This window comes from Rhinatrema bivittatum, chromosome 18, assembly GCF_901001135.1.
Source record: "Rhinatrema bivittatum chromosome 18, aRhiBiv1.1, whole genome shotgun sequence".
Classification (NCBI taxonomy): domain Eukaryota; kingdom Metazoa; phylum Chordata; class Amphibia; order Gymnophiona; family Rhinatrematidae; genus Rhinatrema; species Rhinatrema bivittatum.
This window is the reverse complement of record NC_042632.1, coordinates 21,472,487-21,493,882: the sequence shown is the minus strand read 5'-3', so window position 1 is coordinate 21,493,882 and position 21,396 is coordinate 21,472,487. Positions and strand designations below refer to the sequence as shown.

Here is a 21,396-nt window from a genome sequence, read left to right as displayed (position 1 = left end):
GTGCAGAGCAAAATTTTATGTTCATATTTTTTATGTCCGAAAGGGGGTCCCACTTGCGGCCAATATGGACATAAAAAAAATCCAATGAGTTGGGTATATGTACATATGTGCAAAAAAAAAATTTAAACCCCCTCACCCTCCTTAATCCCCCCCCCAGACTTACCACAACTCCCTGGTGATCGAGCGAGGAGTGAGGACGTCATTTCTGCAATCCTTGGCGAGAAGCATGTGACGTCGGTGGCACGTCGAGTGACGCGGCGTCACGTGATTCCCGGCTCGTTCGCGCCGGACGGCTCGTTCGGCCCAAAAAGAACTTTTGGCCAGCTTGGGGGGGCCTCCTGACCCCCTCAAGCTGGCCAAAAGTTCTTTTTGGGCCGAACGAGCCGTCCGGCGCGAACGAGCCGGGAATCACGTGGCGCCGGCGTCACTCGACGTGCCACCGACGTCACATGCTTCTCGCCAAGGATTGCAGAAATGGCGTCCTCACTCCGCTCCATCACCATGGAGTTGTGGTAAGTCTGGGGGGGGGATTAAGGAGGGTGAGGGGGTTTAAATTTTTATTTTGGCTCAACAATCGCGATTTCCCACATATCGAACATATCTATGTTCGATATGTGGGAAATCCGATCGTTTATGTCGAATCAATTTTTTAAGTAAAAAAAAAAAATGAGTTGCGTTTCACTAATGCGGTCAATCCGAATGCACACCCCTAGTGGCTAACACTGGTTGCGCTGTAAGGATGTCCTAAAGTTAGCCGGATATACTTATCCGGCTAAATTTAAGATAGCAGAGTATGTTCAGTGGCATGGCTGTACCACAAAATATCACTATTAGCTATATCCGACTAACTTTAGCGACTCCATGGCTGACTATTGACCTCTATTTTTTTTTGTCTTTTATGATTTAATGTCGTCTATGACTGATATGGTGAATATTTTTAATTGTAAACTGCTTCAATCATTCCAGCTTTTAAATAAATAAATGGCAATATTCAACAGACTTATACATGTAAGTCCTGCTAAATATCTGAATAAAGTTCCATGCTTGACTTTATCCATATAACTTACCCACTTTCTGGTTCTCTGAATATTGAACTTATATTATATAAATAACCCCATTGATGTTCATAGTGCTGAATCAGATAATTTGCATAATGACATTGCCACATGGAACTTACAGTCTGTGTTTTAATATAGGGAAGGGGGGTTATAGGCAGTACATTGTCAGCTGGTGGGCCACAAAATATGCACAGGGAAGTGTCTCCCTCAAAAGAGCCCTATGAACATCTAGAATTCTAAGCTCCCACTTGTGGTCTCCTCAGTTTTTCTAAGCTCCCACTTGTGGTCTCCTCAGTTTTCCTAAACTGGCAAGGAAACTACTTGATTTATATGAAATTCTGATACTGCCTTCAGTAGGAATGATGGGAACAGCTTGATAGTGACCTTATCTTTCTAAATAGTCAGGTAAGGTACATAAGAATTTGTCATACTGGGTCAGACTAGGAGTCTATCAAGCCCAATATCCTGTTTTCAGCAGTGGCTAATCCAGGTCACAAACACCTGGTAACATCTCAAACAGTAAATAGATCCCAATGATACATGGTGGCTATCTCTTAACTCTTAGTTAATAGCAGTTTATAGACTTCTCCAAGAATGTATCTAAACCTTATTTAAATCCAGCTATGCTAACTGCCTTAACCACATCTTCCAGCAACGAATTCCAGAGCTTAGTTGTCCATTGAGTGAGAGAGAATTTTCTCCAATCTGTTTTGAATGTGCTACTTACTAACTTCATGGTCTGCCCCCCCTAGTCATTCTATTTTTTGAAAAAGTAAATAACTGATTTACTTTTACTCACTATTCCATTCATTATTTTATAGACCTATAAAATATCCCCCCTCAGCCATTTCTTTTCCAAGCTGAACAGCACCAACCTCTTTGATATTTCCTCATAGGAGAGCCATTCCACCCCCTTTATCATTTTGTCGCCCTTCTCTGAACCTTTTCCAATGCAAGATGCAGTTGATTACCCTACAAAGCTGGTCAGAGAAATATCTAAGCCCTCTCAGAAGTCTTTTTTTGCCAATTGAAAAAAGTCTTTAGTAGACTTTGCCTCTTTGCTTCCGGGATCCTCTGTGATATCTGCACTTCCTGATTTTCTCTCTTCTTTTTGCTTCTTTCCTGGTTTGTGCTGTTATCCAGCTGGTTGTACATGTGGTCATTGTGGGAAGAGCTTAACTTGTCATCCTTGGTATCTAGTTCTTGATTGGCTACCTTTTCGTTGCTAGGAAGTTCTAACTAGTTCTTATGGTCACACTGACAAGATATGTGTTTGGCTCTGTTGTGACCGTCACTGCCCAATGTCTCCACTCCGCCCACCTTACCGCATTGGCGACTCCCTCCGGGATTGATGGAAGGCTGGCTGCCGTGGTGTCTTTCGGCCGTCCTCGTCCGGCATCCCTGGACCGGCCTGACGCTGCAATCCGCCATGTTGACCTGATGCCTAGGGGTGTGCGCGCGGAGCAGCCCCGCCTCAAGTACCAGAAGTGGCGTGAACCTCAGGGGCATCCCCTGAGATGACGTCATCCACTTCAAATATTTAAAGGTCTTTGTATTGCTAACAACTCAAGTTAGCAAGGATATGGATACGGATAAGGATTTGTTCTATCTATGCTAATCTGCCTCCTCGGACTAACCAGGGGTACCCACTCCTTGGGGGCTTCGTTCTCTCTTACTTTGTAGATTGCAGTCTGGAACCGGTACTCGCTCCTCGAGGGCCCCCCCTTCCTGGACTTCTTCGGAATTCACTTCTGCCTGGAAGTCACCGCTCCCTCAGAGCTTTCCCTGGAACCAGGTACTCGCTCCTCGCGGGCCTACTTCATTCCAGCTCCTTGGCTTCTATGAGACATTGTGTGAGTATTACCATTAGGTTCTATCCATGAATTCTTCATACCCTGCCTACTCACTATATTTCAGTTTCTCTACAGCTCAGCCTCCAGGGCTGAGCTGTAGAGAAACTGAAATATAGTGAGTATATCTCACTATATTTCATCTGAGGGACTACAGCCCAGAAACTGAAATATAGTGAGTATATCTCACTATATTTCATCTGAGGGACCCAGATGAAATATATCTCACTATATTTCATCTGAGGGACCCAGATGAGGGACTATATTTCATCTGAGGGACTACCGCCCAGCCGGGCATTCCAGCTCACTACTGCCACCTCTGGTGGTTCAGTATACTGTCTAATAAAAGAACTAGTGTGTGTCTGTTTCCTAACTCTGAGCCTGACCGGTGGTCCCTCTCGGGATCTTCCCCCGGGGGCGTGGTCATCTGCCACCGGTCCAAGGATCCATCCACAACTCTCCTAAATAATAACAGGCTCATCTGACTGCAGGGAATGTCTGGCTATGTTAGGATGAATTGTCAAGCTCTGATTTCTATTCAATAATGGTTCTTTTCAGACATCATAGCCATAGTTCAGTCAACAATTTGATATGACTTCTGATGCAGCTACAATTAGAGCTCCTCGATGTGTTCTCCCCCTACCTACACATGTGTGCAAGGCCTACCTTCTTTCTCTGCATCTTGCTCGCTGCACTCAGTGGAACAGAAAATGTGTGGTTATATGCAGCACAAAGGTCAGCAGGCAGAGGCAGCTAAACTAACATTTTAAAACAAAGGGAAAACATAAAATAGCCCTTACTGACCATTTACATATTGATACTGCTGTCCATGGAGAACACCAGTTACAGCGAAACAACTTTGCTGGGCCAGTTGGCTCCCGCCCTGCACTTCAGCAGGACACTGCCTAATGGCACTGTCCCAGCCTGCCCATTCCCCACCCATGCCTCAACTAGACCCCACCCAGACCCTGTCTCCACCCCACCCCTTTTTCCCAAACCCATTCTTCTGCATGTACTGGGAGATAAGGAAAGGCCCAATGCTGTTATTTGGTCCAGAGACCGGGTCCATATGCAGGGCCCTTGGCCCAGACCCAAGCCCGATGCCAGGATCTGATCTTATGGCCAGGCCCCAATACCAGGACCTCAGTCCGACACAGCATCCCAGTTATGAGACCAGGTCCTGATGTCAGGTCTTTGGCCCGGACCCAAGCCTGACGCCAGGACCTAACTTGGAGGCCCAGTCATTACCCTGGGCCTCAAAGGTCTTCCATCTTTCTTCTGTCTTCATCTGTGCCTAGTTGTGCTGTGGTACATAAAGTAGCACCTTCCATTGGTGAGGAAATGCTGGGACCAAACTCTAGCACTTCCCAAGCGAGCGGTGTCATTTCATAGATAAAGACAGAAGAAAGAAAATGGAAAGCAGAAGACCTCTGAGGCCCGGGCGCCGGATCAGGGCCTGACCTTGGGCTGAGGCCCCTGGGTCAGGACATGGCCTTTGGTTCAGGTCGAGTCCTCTGGGCTGGATCACAACGTTGGGTGTAGGCCGAGGCCCAGTTATTGGGCCCTGCTTCCAGGTTGGGTCACTGCATTTTGGCCTGGGTCCAGAGTAAGAAAACTCTGGGGAGGGGTAAGGGATTATGGGAATGGGAATGGCCTAGGAGTAGAGGAGTTGAGTCATTTAGCTGTTTAGGAATTAGGAGTTGTGAGGGCAGTTTCTATTTGCTTTTCTTTTGTTTCTTTTAGTTTAACTTATTTTGGTTCAGGTAATTAAATGAACTGAAACAAACATTAAGTAAACCAAAAGATGAATTAAAAAAACACCCACACTGAAAAGATGAAACAAAAAAAATTCTCCTTCATATCCCCGTGAACAACCTCTCTTTCAGCTAAAAATATTATGGGATGTGGAAGGACTTAAGCTCTTTTAAGAACATACTTGAATTTTTAAAACTGAACTTCATTTTATCCTATTTTTGTGCCTGATTGTTCTAAAATGAATCTGCTTAGAATATAGAGTTTCTCAATGGAGAGAAAAATAGAAGGAAATTAGTAGCTGATCAAGAGTACTTTAGGCTGCTATCCTTTCCATTAACCACCTGATCTGATGTGAGCACATTGCCTTTCTTCATCCATTATAAGAGAATTAGGCTGATAGAAAGTAAAACCAAAGCAAAGATATGCCATCAGCTTGCCACCTTCACCCCTCACATTTTTATTTGATACAGACTGTGCCACATTTTAGAATATGCTCTCTTCCTGGGCTTTCTCATTTATAAAACGCTATCCTCATCGAGATTTTTCCTGGTATATTGTCTCACTATTATCACTGAAAGCCATTTATCAAGTACATGCTTTGTAGCAGGAAGTGAATGTTTCCATTTATGACAAATAGTAGTCTCCCAGTCAAATTATGGCATTGCAAGTTGTATTGAATAGTTTGGATGGTTTCAACCATTTCTCCACGTAATAGTACGTCAGTCTCTGTTGCATCATGTGAAATGTTGTCGTTTTTTAATACCAAAATTGCTAAGGTTGTGAAGTCATTCAATAGTTGTCTGGCTAGTGACTCGGCTGGCCCATCTATAGTGGTGAAAGTGAGTTCACTTTCACCACTAATTCAGAAGTAAATTCCATTCTCAAACTAAAGGACAACTTGTGTATATATAATTCCTGCTCTGCCGCCCTTTAAAATTCTACATGGGGAAATCAGTCCTTATATGACTAGGCTTGTCAATGGCTCCTTAGCTGAAGGCCAATTTCCTACTCAACTAAAACATGTGATAGTCCATCCTTTGATGAAAAATGTCAATACTGACCCTAAGGATTGTTTTAATTTCCTTCTGTGTCAACTTTGCTGCTATTGGCAAAGATCATTGAAAAAGCCATTCTCATATAATTACAAGGTCATCTCATTAATAACAATTCCCTGGATAGTTTTCAATTTGGCTTCCACCCAGTCCACAGCACAGTCTCTTCTATTATCCTACTCTGATAGCATCCAGCAGGGCTTCAACACCAGGTTTCAATACTTCTTTATTTTGCTGGATATATCATTGGCTTGTTGGAGCACAGTTGAAAACTCTGGGAATTTGTGATATTGTATTTTCTTGGTTCTCTTCTTTCTTGACAAATTCTTACAGAGTGAAAATAGGAGGCATCTTTTCCAATCCATGGGCCAGATTTTCAAAGGGGTACGCGCATAAGCGCGTACCCCCCAAAAACCTGCCCGAAGTTCCCCCTGCGCGCGCCGAGCCTATGTTGAGTAGGCTCGGCAGCACACGCAAGCCCTGGGACATGTGTAAGCCCCGGGGCTTTCCTGGGGGCATGTCAGAGGCATGTCGGGGGCGTGTTGCGGCAGCGCGTCATTCGGGGGCATGTCTGCGAGCAAGGTTCCAGCCTGGGGGCGTTTCGGGGGCATGGCCGAGGCCTCCAAAACAGCTCCCAGGCTGTGGAATCGTGCAGCCGGCACGCGCGAGTTACGCCTGTGCATAGCTTCAGTGGGATCTTAAATCCCCCGGCGTCTGCAAATCCCAGCAGATATGCGCATGGTTGGGTGAGAGCATTTTCTGAATGGCCTAGCCACGCGTGTATCTGCCGGTATGCACGGAAGGCCAGGGTTTACAAAAGGGGCGGGCCAGGGGCTGTCCAGGGCATGGCCATTAGGCGCTGTCCTGGGGAAGTGCACCAGCTGGTTGCCAGAGTGTGGAATTTACTACTGCTCCGAAGGAGCAGGTAAGTTCTTTAACCACAAAAATGAGGGTAGATGGGTAGGGGAGGAGAGGAGAGGGGAAAAGAGAGGAAGGTTAGTAGGGAGTTAGGGAAGTTCCCTCCCAGTCTGCTCCTTTATTGGAGTGGAATGGGTGAGAACTAGGGATGTCCCAATTGCGTCACCGTGCACTTTTTAAGAAAATCCCCCCTTAAACACCACTCGCGTGCATATATGCACACAAAATAAAATCAGGCACGTATGTGCATGAGGGTATCAGATTTTATAATATGCATGCGTCGTTGCACGCATGTTATAAAATCGGCGTGTCCATGTGTACATGCTGGGAACAGCACACGTCTTTTAAAAATCTACCCCTTTATGTTCAGCAATTTTGTTCTTCAATCTTTATAATAGTGCCAGGCAAAATGGTAGAGACTGTCAGATTCACTGGTCTATAGTTTCCTGGATCTCCCCTTGATGCTTTTTTAAAAATTGGCGTTACCGGAAGACTGGAGGGTTGCCAATGTATCAGACTATTTTAATGATAGTTTACAAATTACTAATAGCAGATCCACAATTTAATTTTTCAGTTCTTTCAGCGCTCTGGGATATATTACATCTGGTTCAGGTGATTTGCTACTCTTTAGTTTGTCAATTTACCCTAGTATATCTTCAAGGTTCACTGAGATTTGCTTCAGTTCTGCTGAATCATCATCTTTGAATGCTTTCATTCTGACTTGCTAGTATTTATGCTGTTTCCTATTTTCTTCATTCATATCCCTTTTCCATTTCTTGAGAGATGGTCTTTTAGCTATTATAGCCTCTCTCACCTCACCTTTTAACCATGCCGGTAATCGTTTAGCCTTTCTTCCACCTGGTCTTGGTTTCCAAGACAGCATTTTTAAACAATGTCCATGCCTCATGCAAACTTATGTTTTGCAGCTGCTCCTTTAAGATTTGCCCAAATCATTTTCCTTATTTTATCTTTGACACCCTTCTAAAAGTTAAATGTTGTTGCAGTAAATTTATTTAGTGTCTTTCCTCCAGTTATTAAATCAGATTTGATCATATTGTGATCACTGTTGCCAAGTGGCTCCAACACTGTTTCCTCTCGCACCAAATCCTGTGTTCCACTAAGGACTAGGTCTAAAACAGTTTCCCCTCTTGATGGTTCTTGTACTAATCGCTCCATGAAACAGCCTTATTTCATCTTGGAATTTTACTTCTCTAGCATGTCCTGATGTGGCATTCACTTTGTCACTCCCGGGGTAATTGAAATCACTTACTGTACTGCTCATGTTATTAGCTTCCCTAATCTCTTATATCATTTCATTTCTTCATTTTGGCCAGGTAGACAGTAAATCACCCCCAATGTTATTTTTTTCTCCTTTTCACCTGAAATTTATATCCATAAAGATTCAACATTGCATTTTGTTTTTTGCAGAATTTTTATCCTGTTTGACTCAATGCTCTGTTTAATATATAATGCCACTCCTCCACCAATTTCATCCATCTTATTATTTTGAAATAATTTGTACCATGGTATCAGAGTTCCATTGGTTAACCTCCTTCCAACAGGTCTCAGAGATTCCAATTATATAAACCTCTTTGTCCAGTGCTATACACACCCATCTTATTTTTTAGACTTCTAGCATTTGTATACAGACATTTTAAATTATGTGTTTTGATGTATTAACAACCTACTCATCAGTTGACAGGGGTAATTTGGAATCTGATTCACTTTAGTATTTATTACAACCTCTCTAATGAGATGCCCTAAATTCGCTGTTTTCTTAGTATCATCCAAAGATACATTTCAAACTATGTGCATTTGAGTGAATGTTGGGTTTCCCCATTATATAGTTTAAAAGCTACTCTTTTTTTTTTTTTTTTTTTTTTAAAGTTAGTGCCAGTAGCCTGGTTCTACTCTGATTAAGATGGAGCCCATCCTTTCAGAAAAGGCCTCCCCTTCCCCAAAATGACCCCCAGCTCCTGACAAACCTAAAACCCTCTTCCCTGTGCCATTGTCTCATCCACGCATTCAGACTCTGGAGATCTGCCTGACTCTGGGGTTCTGTATTTTATTTATTTGAAATTTTTGTATACCAACATTCGTTAGGCAAACATCACATTGGTTTCCATGTAACATAAAAACTGGCCAACATGGCTTTACAATGAAACTGATAATGGAACTGGGTGGAGGTAAGGGAGGGGAAACAAAAGGGAATTACTGAACGAAAAGAATATAAGTTATAAACATGATGATAAATAAGCAATAAAAATTATATACAAAGGATTATTTACAAGTAAATTGTTTACAACGAATGAGTTAAGGGTTAGGGGGGAGAGGAGGGGGAGTGACAGACAGCGGGGTTCATGTGTAGGCTCGTGCGAAGAGCCAAGTATGTATGTGGAATGGGGAGCAGAAGAACATAGGAACTGTTGGAACTCCTGTCTATCATTGCAGATATTTTTCTACGTGATTTCATCACTCAATTGCCATCTTATATCAGGGATTCAGTACACATTTTTACATTTAGAGATACCTATCTCTAATCTACTTATGATGACTTGATGTTGCCTTCCTTTATACTAATATTCCCCAAGACAGGGCCCATTGAGATCGCCCAGCTATTTATTTTTAGAAAAGAGGACCAAACTGATTCAGGTTCCTACTCATTTTCTTGTTGGTCTTATTACCATTGCAATGAAGAAGAATTTCTTCAGTTTTGATCAAGCCTTTTTCCAACAGATTAAAGGGGTAGCAATGGGGTACACAATTGCCCTGGACATTGACAATTTGTATGTAGGGGATTTTGAAGATTAGGTTTGATCCATCTGCCCTTTCAAGGACAACATCATATTGTGGAAAATATATATTGATGGTAGACTATTACTATGGTCTGGTCCACAAGATGGTTTAGAGACTTTTCTAGATTGGTTGAATTTACAAGACTCCAATTTATATTTCTCTGCCAATGATAGTGATTCTGAAGAAAATTTTTTAGATATCATTATTCGATATGAGGAGGAGGGATTTCAATTTTCTATCTTCAGGAAACCCAACAGGAACTCTTTTCTACATTATACTAGTTGTCATCCCATGAACTTGAGATAGAATCTTCCAGTGGGCCAATTTCTTAGGCTTAGAAATAATATAAACAGAGGGCTATAGAAATGTACCATCATTTCAGGCTAGGGGCTATCCATCAAAAACCTTAAAACGATCTTTCAAACAGGGTAGGTGGGCCAATAGAGATCTTTTACTTCAAAGAAATAATGTCTAGTTTTGCAATTCAGAATGGTTTGCAGGATTGACAAGGTATTATACAGGTGGATTTATATCTTGAATATTATTATTTATTTACATTTCTTACTCTATGCAAGTAAATGTTCAAAGCGAGTGACAATAAAATAAATATAATAAAGATAGCAATACAATTATAATACAAACAATAAGACATCATTTCCACTATATAACATCATCAATTCATTCCCCAGAATAAATACATCTTAATCACTACCATCACACATACGGCACATACATTATTCATATGTCTGCTTCCACTACTACTGTCATTGCTATCAGAATGCTACAAAACTAATCAAAAGCTGAAAATAATTAAAAAGACTCCACCTCCTTTCAGTTTCTATGCAGGTTAAGTTCAGGTGCTAATTCCACAGAATTCTGTGGGTGCTCTATATCGGAAAGCCCTACTTCCTAGTTCCTCCATGAAGTATTTCTTTCAAAGCCCTCTCCTACAACTCCCTTCCGCAAGGAAGGGAGTTGTAGGAGAGGGCTTTGAACGGTTACCTGTTCCTGAAGCATTGAACACACAATTTATTGACACCAATGCAGTTTGCTGGTGACTGATATGCAAAGGAAGCTGTTAGAAACTCCAACAGCTAAACGGATTTGTGGTTTCATTCTCTAAAACATGGTAAGTCACTATGCACCTCTGTATAGTTCATACCAAGGACAGCCTTTCTGCATGTACCTGTACAATATCTTCAAGTAAGAAAAGTGCTGCCTGATGTTTGTTTTATTCACCTACTTAAAATGCATAGTGACAACACATTGAAATTGCTAAGGTTAATGACTGACTGATTAACAACAGAGAACACATTTGCAGGCAAATGAGCTGTAGTAATTGTTGTAGTAAAGTCTTTGAAGAACATGTTTTAAAAACTTGTCTTCCCAATGTCTTGTCAAGTAGCACAGTAAAAGTTTCTTGCCTTCTGTGGCCTTTGAAAGTGAGCACAAGAGTAATCTCTTAGTAGCAATATCTGCGCGGCATCAGAAGTGGATGTTGTTAAAATTAGACAAAATGGGCACATTTGGCAGCTATCATTAATAGCATTGTGGGCTATCAGTAATGAGGTGGTGCCATCCTTCCTGCAAGAACTCAGACTTGGACTTGTTAGAATGACAAGTCAACATATGGGGTCACAGCATGATTGGGCCAGCTCTTCTGTCATGAACATTTGCAGCTCTGCAATTTGTGCCAAATTATTCAACAAAATAAAATGTCAGCCAGGAAGCAGTATCGTTTGTACTTTCATGTATGCAACAGAGATTCTAGTGCCCACTGCATTAATCATTTTTTTCAATAAAGCTATGAATGTGATGCTTGAACTATGGTACAATGTTCATATATTTAAATATTTATTTGAAGGTCAATTTAAAAAACAGTATAAATATATTATTTTACCATTTCCGTAGAATGGGCAGAGTTATCAATAGTGCTCAGTTATATGTCGTAGTCAGAAGTTCTGCATTTAAGAGATCAGTTTTCAGCAGGTCACCTAAAAAGGTACTTACCTGGGTAACAGCAGCCTAAAGATTGCCTTGAATTTTTGGACAGCAGCAGTACAAGCCATGGTCTGAAACTTCAACCATTGTTACCCAGGAAGTATGTGCATTGTGAAAATGTCTCAAGAAATGCCATACTGGGTCAGACTAAAGGTCCGTCTAGGAGGGCAACAAAAAATGATAATGGGGATGGAACATCTCTCCTATGATGAGAGACTACACAAGTTTAGGGATATTCAACTTGGAAAAGAGATGGCTGAGAAGGGACATAATAGAAGCTTATAAACTCATGATTGGGGAGGAATAGGTAAATAAAGGATGGCTATTTACCCTTTCAAATTATACTAAAATAAGGGGACACTCCAGGAAACAACCAGCAGATTCAAAACAGATCGCAGAAAGTTCCTTCTTACTCAGTGCACTATCAAGCTGTGGAATCTGTTGCCAGAGGACATGATCAAGGCAAAATGCATAGTGGGGTTTAAAAGGAGGTTGGAGAAGTTCCTGGAGGAAGAGGCCATAACACATTATTAGCCAGGTAGACTAAAGAAAACTCTCACTATCCCTGGGAGTAAGACGAATGAGATCTACTTTATGGGATCTGCTATGTACCTGATACCTGGATTGGCCACTGTCAGAGCTTGATGGTCTGACCCAGCATGGCATTTCTTATGTTTCAGACAGCGACCATCCAGGTCAGAAGTAACTGGCAGGATCCCAAAGAACAGATCCAATCCTTCTTGCTTATAACTAGGGATAAGCAATAGCTTTCCCTAGTCTACATGGCTAAAAATGGGACTTTTTAATCCCAACTATATGAACAGCTTTCACCATCTCCTCTGTGACACTTGACTGCACATCCTCAGTGTGGTCACCAGATACGCAAGAGCTGCGCACAATACCTTTATACTTAGGCTATCTGGCCTGTTTGAACAAGTTGAACACTGCCTCTAAGGTGATAGTTAGCTCATAGGTGAGAGTGGTGTTGTGTCCGTCGGTTCCCGATGCCCTTTCTCCGCCCTCCTTACCTCTTTGGCGCCTCCCTCTTCGTCTGCAGGAAGATTGGCTGCCGCAGCGTTCTTCTGCTGAAGTCCTCCGGCGTCCATGGACCGGCTGGACGTTGCAAACCGCCATGTTTCTTGGAGGCCTAGGTGCGCGCGCGTGGCGCAGTCCCGACTGAAGTACCGGCGATGGTGCGAACCTCGGGGGCGTCTTCCGAAGATGACATCGCCCGCGACAGATATATAAGGTCTTAGAATTTGCTAACACATCGAATTAGCAAGGGTTAGTCTACCTAAGCTACTTTGCCTCCTCGGACTTACTAGGGGTACCCGCTCCTCGGCGGCCTCGCTCTCTCCTTTGTTTTTCAGGTGACAGTCTGGAACCGGTACTCGCTCCTCGAGGGCCCTCGTTCCCAGACTTGCTCTGTATTCTCTTCTGCCTGGAAGTCATCACTGCCAGCTACATCAGTGAGTTACCATCACTCTCTCAGAGCTTTCCCTGGAACCAGGTACTCGCTCCTCGAGGGCCTATACATTCCAGCTCCTGGGCTTCTATGAGAAATTGTGTGAGTGTTACCATCTGGTTCATTACATGAACTCTGCATACCCTGCCTACTCACTATATTTCAGTTTCTCTACAGCTCAGCCTCCAGGGATCACTGTTCCAGTATCTGAGGGACTACAGCCCAGTCGGGCAATTCAGCTCACTGCTGCCACCTCTGGTGGTTCAGTATACTGTCTAATAAAAGAACTAGTGTGTGTCTGTCTCCATACTCTGAGCCTGACCTGTGGTCCCTCTCGGGATCTTCCCAAGTGGGGTGTGGTCATCTGCCACCGGTCCAAGGATCCACCCACAACTCTCCTAAATAACAAACAGATTGCTAATTCCAAGCAGACTGTTAACTCCGAACTGATCAAGTGGTGCTTCTTTCGATCATGCCTCTCCAGCTATGCGTTTATAGCAAAACAGTAGTGACACGGGGGCTGTCAAGGATGTGATAACATCAGTTACATGACAAGTGGCTTGCATAGTTAGGTCAACTTGTCATATGCCAGGGCCCACATTTCTCTCTCCATGCTGCAGAGGTCTGCTGTTATGTATCCATACAAAGCACTTTCCACTAAGGTAAGTGTGTACTGAGCACTACAGACTTTCAACTTAAACACTCTCTCTTGGAGCAGTTGAAATGTCACTTGCCTACCCAATCCTTTTTGGGCACACAGTGCAGGGACTCCCAAGTCAGGTGTGCCCAGTTAGTGCTCGGTCGGCCATCAGCTGTGTCCATATCGGTATCCTGCCTACAGTGCTGCTGCTCACACAGCCACAATGTCATCCACAGTTTCTTTCACCATCACAGGGGTACATGGGTTCAATAGAAGCTGTGGGATGTGCAATTTTGGCCAATCCTATTCAGTGTGTCATGTCTAACAAACTGCAGGACAGTCAGAGACATGAACAAACATACAACGAGGTTCATGCCACTCTGAAATGACATGTGGGAGCTGAGATCTATAGATTTAGTGTTATGCAACTTCAACCTCATACATCTTCCAGACCAATTAGAAACGCATACAAAGGCACACTGTGTGCCCCGCCGGTAAAATCATCATTGAGCAAACGAGCACTATCTTCAGCAGGCCCCCACCAATGGAACGCGCTCCCCCCAGATCTAAGACTTGAACCAAGTCATCAGGAGTTAAAAAAAAAAAAAAAAAAAAAGTTAAAAACCTGGCTTTTCCGCCAAGCCTTCCCAGACATTTAATGCAGCCCAGATGCTTTGATAAACTCAATTATGGGATACCTCTTGGAGTTATCCTTTTATGACTTTAACTGTACTATGATTTTGAGTTCAAACGTAATTATACTATACTATGTTTAATTTGTACTTTGTTCTATTGTTCTATGTAAAGCCCCTCCCCTTTTTTGGGCATTCCACTGTTTTATGTAAACCGGAGTGATTTGTATTTCATACAAGAACATCGGTATATAAAAATGGAAAATAAATAAATAAATAAAATAAATAGTGCTAAAAAGAGGTAGAGATTGCTTGCTTGTGAGTGACAAACACACTTTGTATGCACCCCAGATGCATTTTTCCATCCATTAAGATCTAACATACCATATAGTGTACACAGTGTTACAGTGAAAGGTAGCATTGACTTAAGGTTTGAAAATAGCATTTTATGGCTCACACCAAGCCATAGCTTAGCTTCTAGTGTCTTATAGTATGCTGTGGGTTTGCAGTGAGATAAGAAAGTCACAGTGGTGTGACTGATGCAGCCATTCTCCCTTTGCAGCAGGAGATTTGGGATATGGGTGCAGGATCTGGGTTCTCACACCTGTTGCTATTCTGAATATGCCAAAAGAGACAAGGTACAACAAGACCTTATATTCTACCCACGGTGTCAATGAATGCACTTTCAGAATTTTCAAAAGTAGATTTTGCTGCTTGGATAAAATGGGTAGAGCTTTACTATATATGCCACCCAGAGTAACAGAGGAAGTGCTTGTCTGCTGTGTATTTCATAGTCTGGCTATATGTTATGGCATTCCAATAGATATTGTTCATATCTACCTCGGGATCCCCCATGTCCCCCCAGCAGAACCTGGGGAGACCACATGGACTGGTATCCAGCTTCTGCAGAGTGTTATACAAAGCTGCTTTGCCTGTTAGTCATCTAGTTCTTCGACTTGCATGGAAGAGACCCTAGCGGAGTGGTTCTAGCTGGTTGCATCAGTATCTTTCTTTTACTCAATGATCTGGGTCCAGTGGGAGCTGGTGGCTGAAAAGAATCACCAAGTACAACTTGGGGAAATTTTTAAACTTAAAAGTATTGGGGAGAAGTAAAACTATTGGGGTACATTATTTAGGGTGTTTGTGTGTCTGTATTGAATAGCTACTCAGTGCAGGCAAAAAAACAGAAGTTTGTGTGTTTATAGAGGGGACAAGGAGGCCCTGGCTGTGCTTGGCTTAGCGCAGCTGGTTAGGCCCAGGCCCTGGAATCTTGGCATAGGTTGGAAGGGCCTGGGGAGACTTTGGATACGCTTGGAAGTAGCATTGAAGACTTGGGTAGGCCCTGTTTCTCTTCTTCAATGATCCCCTTCCCTACCTCACCCCCAAAATTGAACCTCAGGTTGAAGTCTTCCCCCACACACATACACATCACTAAACTCATACGGCCTGTGCCTTTTTCTCCTCTCCCATTCCTATCGTATCAGAGAGGAAAGGGCATGTTAATGGTTTGAGCATTATGATATCTTTTTGTAAGTGCTGTGTGTTACCCAATGGTCTCATGTTTCTCCTTGAAATAATCAGATGTCTTTTTGTGGCAGTAACAGGCAGCAGGAGAAATGCAATGAGCACTTGCAATGAGAGGAAGGCCTGCTATTGCTGATCGCGTTGCACCAACACTGGCTGATAACTGTTAGCGATCACCCCACCAGGAGGGCAGAGCTAGCGAGCTGTTACGCTTTACTCCTCAAGAAGCGAGGAGTTAGCATTCAGTTGTCGATCACACCACCAGGAGGGCGGAGTTAACAATCTGTTAGACTCCGTAGGCAGAGTTAGCAATCTGTTAGAGTTTCTGCTAGGAGTTGGCAGTTTTCTAGGGTATGCTCCTCCCCAAGGGAAGGAGCTAGCAATCCTGTTGAGCTTTGCTCCCCCAGGGGAGAGGAACTAGCAAATCTGTTAGTGACTCAGTAGGGTTAGCAATCTGTTATAGGTTTAGGACTGCAGAGTATCAATCTGTTGTAGCTGTTATGGAGTTGCTCCCCAGAGGGGAGTGGACAGCAACAGTTGAGAGTAGACTGCATGGTAGCAGTATGTTTTACTCAACTCTTGAAGGGTGAGAGATGAGCACTCTAATGTAGAATGGTGAATCCTTGGGCTGATGGCAGATGACAGCGCCCCCAGGAGGACATCATGAGAGGTACCACCAACTAGGCTGTATTATGGAGGCAGATACAGACAGTTCTTTATTAGACAGGTAGTAGAACCACCAGAGGTGGCAGTAGTGAGCTGATGTGCCCAGCAGGGCTGAAGTCCTTCAGATCCTGGAACTGCTATCTCCAGGTTTTGCTGAGCTGTAGAGAGAGACTCAGATAGTGAGCAGACAGGATATGCTGGATACATAACCAGAAGTAGATGATACACTTACATAGATTAATAAGAAGGCTCAGTAGCCCGAGAGAGATGAGGAGCAAGTACCTGGTTCCAGGGACAGCTCTGAGAGAGCAATGGTGACTTTCTAGGCAATAAGGAATAGTTAGTATATTCAGGAACAGGAGCCTCTAGGCGAGTACTGGTTCCTATATGCAGACTGAAATAAGAATTTCACAATATCTGTATATGAACTAACTTCTGAAATAGAAGAGAGTCTGAGGGTTTTAGAAACATTGGCCCTCGAGGAGCGAGTACCGGTTCCTATCTGCAATCTGTAATAACTCATGATCTCCGTACCTGCAATAACGTCTTAGACAGAAGAGAATCTTCAGAGTTCTAGGAACATGGGCCCTCGAGGAGCGAGTACCGGTTCCTATATGCAATCTGTAATAACTCATGATCTCCGTACCTGCAATAACGTCTTAGACAGAAGAGAATCTTCAGAGTTCTAGGAACATGGGCCCTCGAGGAGCGAGTACCGGTTCCTATATGCAAACTGAAATAGAAACTCACAATGTTCACGTCTGCGATTGCTTCCAGGCAATAGGGAGTCTTCTGAGCATTCAGGGACGTAGGCCCTCGAGGAGCGAGTATCGGATCCCATATTAGCAATCTGAAAACAAGAGGAGAGAGCGGGGCCCCCAAGGAGCGGTTACCCCTGGTAAGTTCAGAGGCAGAGCAGCGGAGAATGAAGCAGGTCGAGATGATCCCCGCAATCAATCCCTTGCTAACTCGATTCGTAAGTGTAAGCAAAGATCTTTTATGTTGGAAGTGGATGACATCACTACTGGGGGACGCCCCCGAGGTTCGCGCCCTCACTGGTACAAACTTCGGAGCGCGCGCACCCTACATCATCAGGAACATGGTGGATCCGCAGTGTCAGGCCGGCCCAGGGACTCTGGGGAGAAACGGTGAGGAGAAGCTGCGGCAGCAACTGTCCATCAGACCTGAAGGGAGTCGCCTCAGAGGTAGAGAAGGTGGAGCGAGGGCAAGAACAGGCACGAATGCAACAATAACCTCCCGTGGCTGTGTTTTGGTCTCATCTGATCTTCAGCTTCAGCCCTGGGCAAGAGGACTCCCCTTTCTGCCATGCAGCTACTGAGCCTGCCTCCTCACCAACACCAGATTAGTTCATATTGGTGGCGATGCTGCTTGCTGAATCCATCACCAGGCACTCTGTTTGGCCTCACTATGGCACTGCCTGTCTGTTTGCCATTGGGCCCATGGCAAAACAGAAAAAAATTGGGTGGGCCTGAGCAAAGGTGATGGTTACACCACTACGGACTCCTGCTATGCCACACTAAAGCCCAGCACCTGGGGTCTTTGCCCCACCCCCCCTCCAGGTTCCTCCCTCATGTGCCACTGTCTTTGCATGCACTTTTTACAAAGGTAACTTTTTCTCTTTGAAAACTAACAAACTCTGAAGGTAGAATATACTTGCAGACTTTATACTTCTGCTCACTTCTAAGGAGTTTAATATTCAATAAGTGGAGAAGTTATTCATCTAAAGTTAGCCAGATGACATCTTCTGTATATTCAGTGAGATAATCATCCATCTGAATATAACTTGCCTAAAGTTTTCCAACCACATATGGACAAATAAAAAACCTAATTGGCTATGTTTCAATATAGCTGGTTAAGGCTGGATAACTTCCAACTTGAATGGATATCCAAGAGATATAAAGGTAAGAGGTACTGTGAAAAATAAATAACGAACTAACAGGCCTAAGACCCGATTTTCTTCTTTCCTTTATACAAGCCCTGTTGGGCTGTTCAACCCTCGCCTCCTAATCCCTTTTAAATGTAAAGGTATTCCGGGTCCACGGGTTACCCCTCCCCCCCTCTATCCCCTTCCCCAGGTCTCACATTATTTAAAAAGCTGCTGCTGGGCCCTTCCACTTTATCCCCCTGCCCCTCCAAACCTTAATATTCAGCACCACACTCCACCACTGCTCCCATTCCCCTGAACTCTAAAAATCCCTGCCAGGAACAGGGTAGGTATTTACACGCACCTGGTGAGGTCCAGTGCAGCTTCGGTCATAAGCCATGCTAGAAGAATAAACTACATGCAGTTTACACTTCCAGTTCTAGATGGGTACCTCCTGTGAAGCGGGTCTAAATTTATCTGGCTTTTACCAGATATATTTCAAAATCTGCAAAAATGGGGGGGCAGGCAGGCCTGTGAAAGCCCACAGCCTTCGCACCACATCAGTGCGCCGGCTGGCGGCTTTCGCACCGAATAGTGCACCCGTGAAAGTCTGTGCTATTCTGCGCGCTACTGCCGATGATAATGTTAGTGACATTATCGCCGGCAGTGAAGCCACTGCTGACTCCACCCCCTGCCCGCCCTGACTCCTCCTCTCCCCGACTTCTGCCCTCCCCCTAATTTGCATTATATCAAATGCGAAAAGGCCCTTTTCGCATGCGATATGGCCTTATCATGTGCGTTAGGGCCCTAACGCAAACAATAAAGTTTTAGAAAATAACCCCCTTAACTGGATAACTAAACCCCTCCCAGAAATGCCCCCAGAATGCCTCTTTAAAATCCTGCTAAATCATAGCCAGCTAGTGACTTATTTGGCTATAATTTAAACAGCTAAGTGGCTGAAGATGGCAAAGGTTGCCGTTTAGATGGATAACTTGTGAGTTATGTGTTAGAATGCCTTTTGAATATTGACCTCCAAGAGATTAATTCTGTAACATCGTGCATAAATTAGCTAGCAAATATTGTATATGTCAAAGCAATTTTCCAAACTAATTTATACACACAAGTCTACTTTGAAAATTACCCTGGTATAATTATGTGCACACAATGACAACCTGCTTTTTGATGCGTGTAATTCTGTCAAGAGAATGTATTTGCTTTTAATCTAAAAGCATTCATATACATCCCAATGCCACCAAGACTCTATCCTATGGACTCCATCCCACATGCATCCTCTTATGCAAGTAAAACACCAGCTTACCTGCAGCAGGCCCTTGGAAAATTATCCCTTTAAAGTTTGTGATAGACTTTATTCCTTAGCCCCCTTATGAGGCTGATGATATGATCATGATGGAAGATATGGTTTCCTGTCCAGGTGGCCACTTTTTCCAAATTCCCCTCACATTTCTTTCAACCCCCATATAAATTCTGTATTGTGTAGGGTAGAGATTTTTGTGCATTCTTTCCTAGCATTGGTAGAGAGGAGAACACATCTTCCTAGCCGTGCAAAGACCTGATGTTCTATTTGGGAAGGAAATGATCCTTCTCAATGCACTTTGGGAAGGAGGAGAAAGTAAAAATGTGCCTTGCGGAAGAAGCAAGGTTGTCCTGTTTATTACCCTGAAATACCTATCAACCTTCTCTAACTCTTGAATTATTATTCTCTTTAACTTCAATATGCACTTTTCTCCACTGTAAATCATAGTTTATCTGTATCTTATTTATTTACTGGAAATTTTCATATTCCTCCTACCACAATCAAACCATCCTCAGTGGATCAAAATATAACTTGTACAGCTTACATGCATAACAGCACAGAATACACTCAATGGAGTAGAGACCTGTCATACAATAAAACCAACTCAGGCTCCTCAAGCACTTGGTGAAATAGCCAGGCTATCACATTTTTACAAAAACATTTAAAATCCTTCCTTTTTTTTTTTTTTTTAACTCTAAAGGCAAAGGATTCCAAAGCATGGCAGCAGACTTCCCAGAAAACATGCTTGCTTGTCTCTTGCAAGCAGGCAACACATTTAGAAGAAGCAGGTAACAGGCACTTATCAGAGAGGATCTTAGTGATTTATTAGGATAACTCTGTAAAACAGTCCACATAGAGGGGCCAGTCATTACCTTAAACCTGGTAACCAGTACAATTGCTTCAGCACCAACCTGATACCATCCCTCAAATTACTTGAGGTAACCATCCAAGCTGCAGCAGTTTGCATTATCTGCAAAAAAAAACTTTCATCCAGCAATATGGCAGGTCAGAATACAAGGACTTACAATAATCAACTGCTGCTAAAGCAAATGCCTGCAGAATACTCTGAAAATCTTTTGATGTGATCTATTTCAAATGCCTCACAAGACACAAATTATAAAAATACTGATCATAAAACCAAATTTAAATGAGAACAGAAAGTCAGGTAGGAGTCCATTTGGAGCCTTACATTTCTTACACACTCACAACTGGGCAAGGCATGACCTACCCCCATAAGGCTTCAGTTTTAGCCAGATTCAATGTTATTCCAGTCTGTCTCAACCAATAATTGCTTTCATTCAAACATTCTGTCAAAGCAGACAAGGGAATGTCCATATCCTTGCTGAAAAGATACATCAGCTCTATGTTTTCAGCATAAACTCTATCTCAACATTTTCAACCAGTTGACAAAGTAAATTATAATGCCTCTTACTTTCAGACACTCCTGGTGTAGCTTCCTGCAGCGTGCTGCATCTTGGGGCCTGGCTGAAACCAGCTGCACTTCCTGAAGCCCTTTATTAGACCAGGCAGCCAGCATTTCCTGTGGGCACTGACTGATGATGTCATCCCAGCTCTGGTATACAAGGAAGCTGGGTTCCACCCCCCACTGTTTCAGCCACAGGTTCCCTGCTGTGCATTCTGCCTGCAGTGCTGGTTGTTTGTGGTGCCAATTCTCACCCTGCCTATTTCTGCAGCAGTGATAAGAACTGTGCACAGTATTCAAGATGCGGTCTCACCATGGAGTGATACAGAGGCATTATGACATTCTCTGTTTTATTCATCATTTCTGTCCTAATAATTCCTAACATTCTGTTTTCTTTTTTTTTTTTTTTTTGCTGC

General features: G+C 43.3%; 1 long non-coding RNA gene across 1 annotated transcript in view; it reads right to left on the bottom strand.

The window, feature by feature from the left end:
- The window catches only part of LOC115079874, a 170,096-nt gene extending 149,002 nt beyond the window's left edge, over positions 1 to 21,094 (bottom strand). The window contains exon 1 of the long non-coding RNA XR_003853424.1: positions 20,990 to 21,094. This is a non-coding gene — a long non-coding RNA (uncharacterized LOC115079874). The remainder of the gene's footprint in view (positions 1 to 20,989) is intronic.
- Between the last annotated feature and the right edge of the window lie 302 nt (positions 21,095 to 21,396).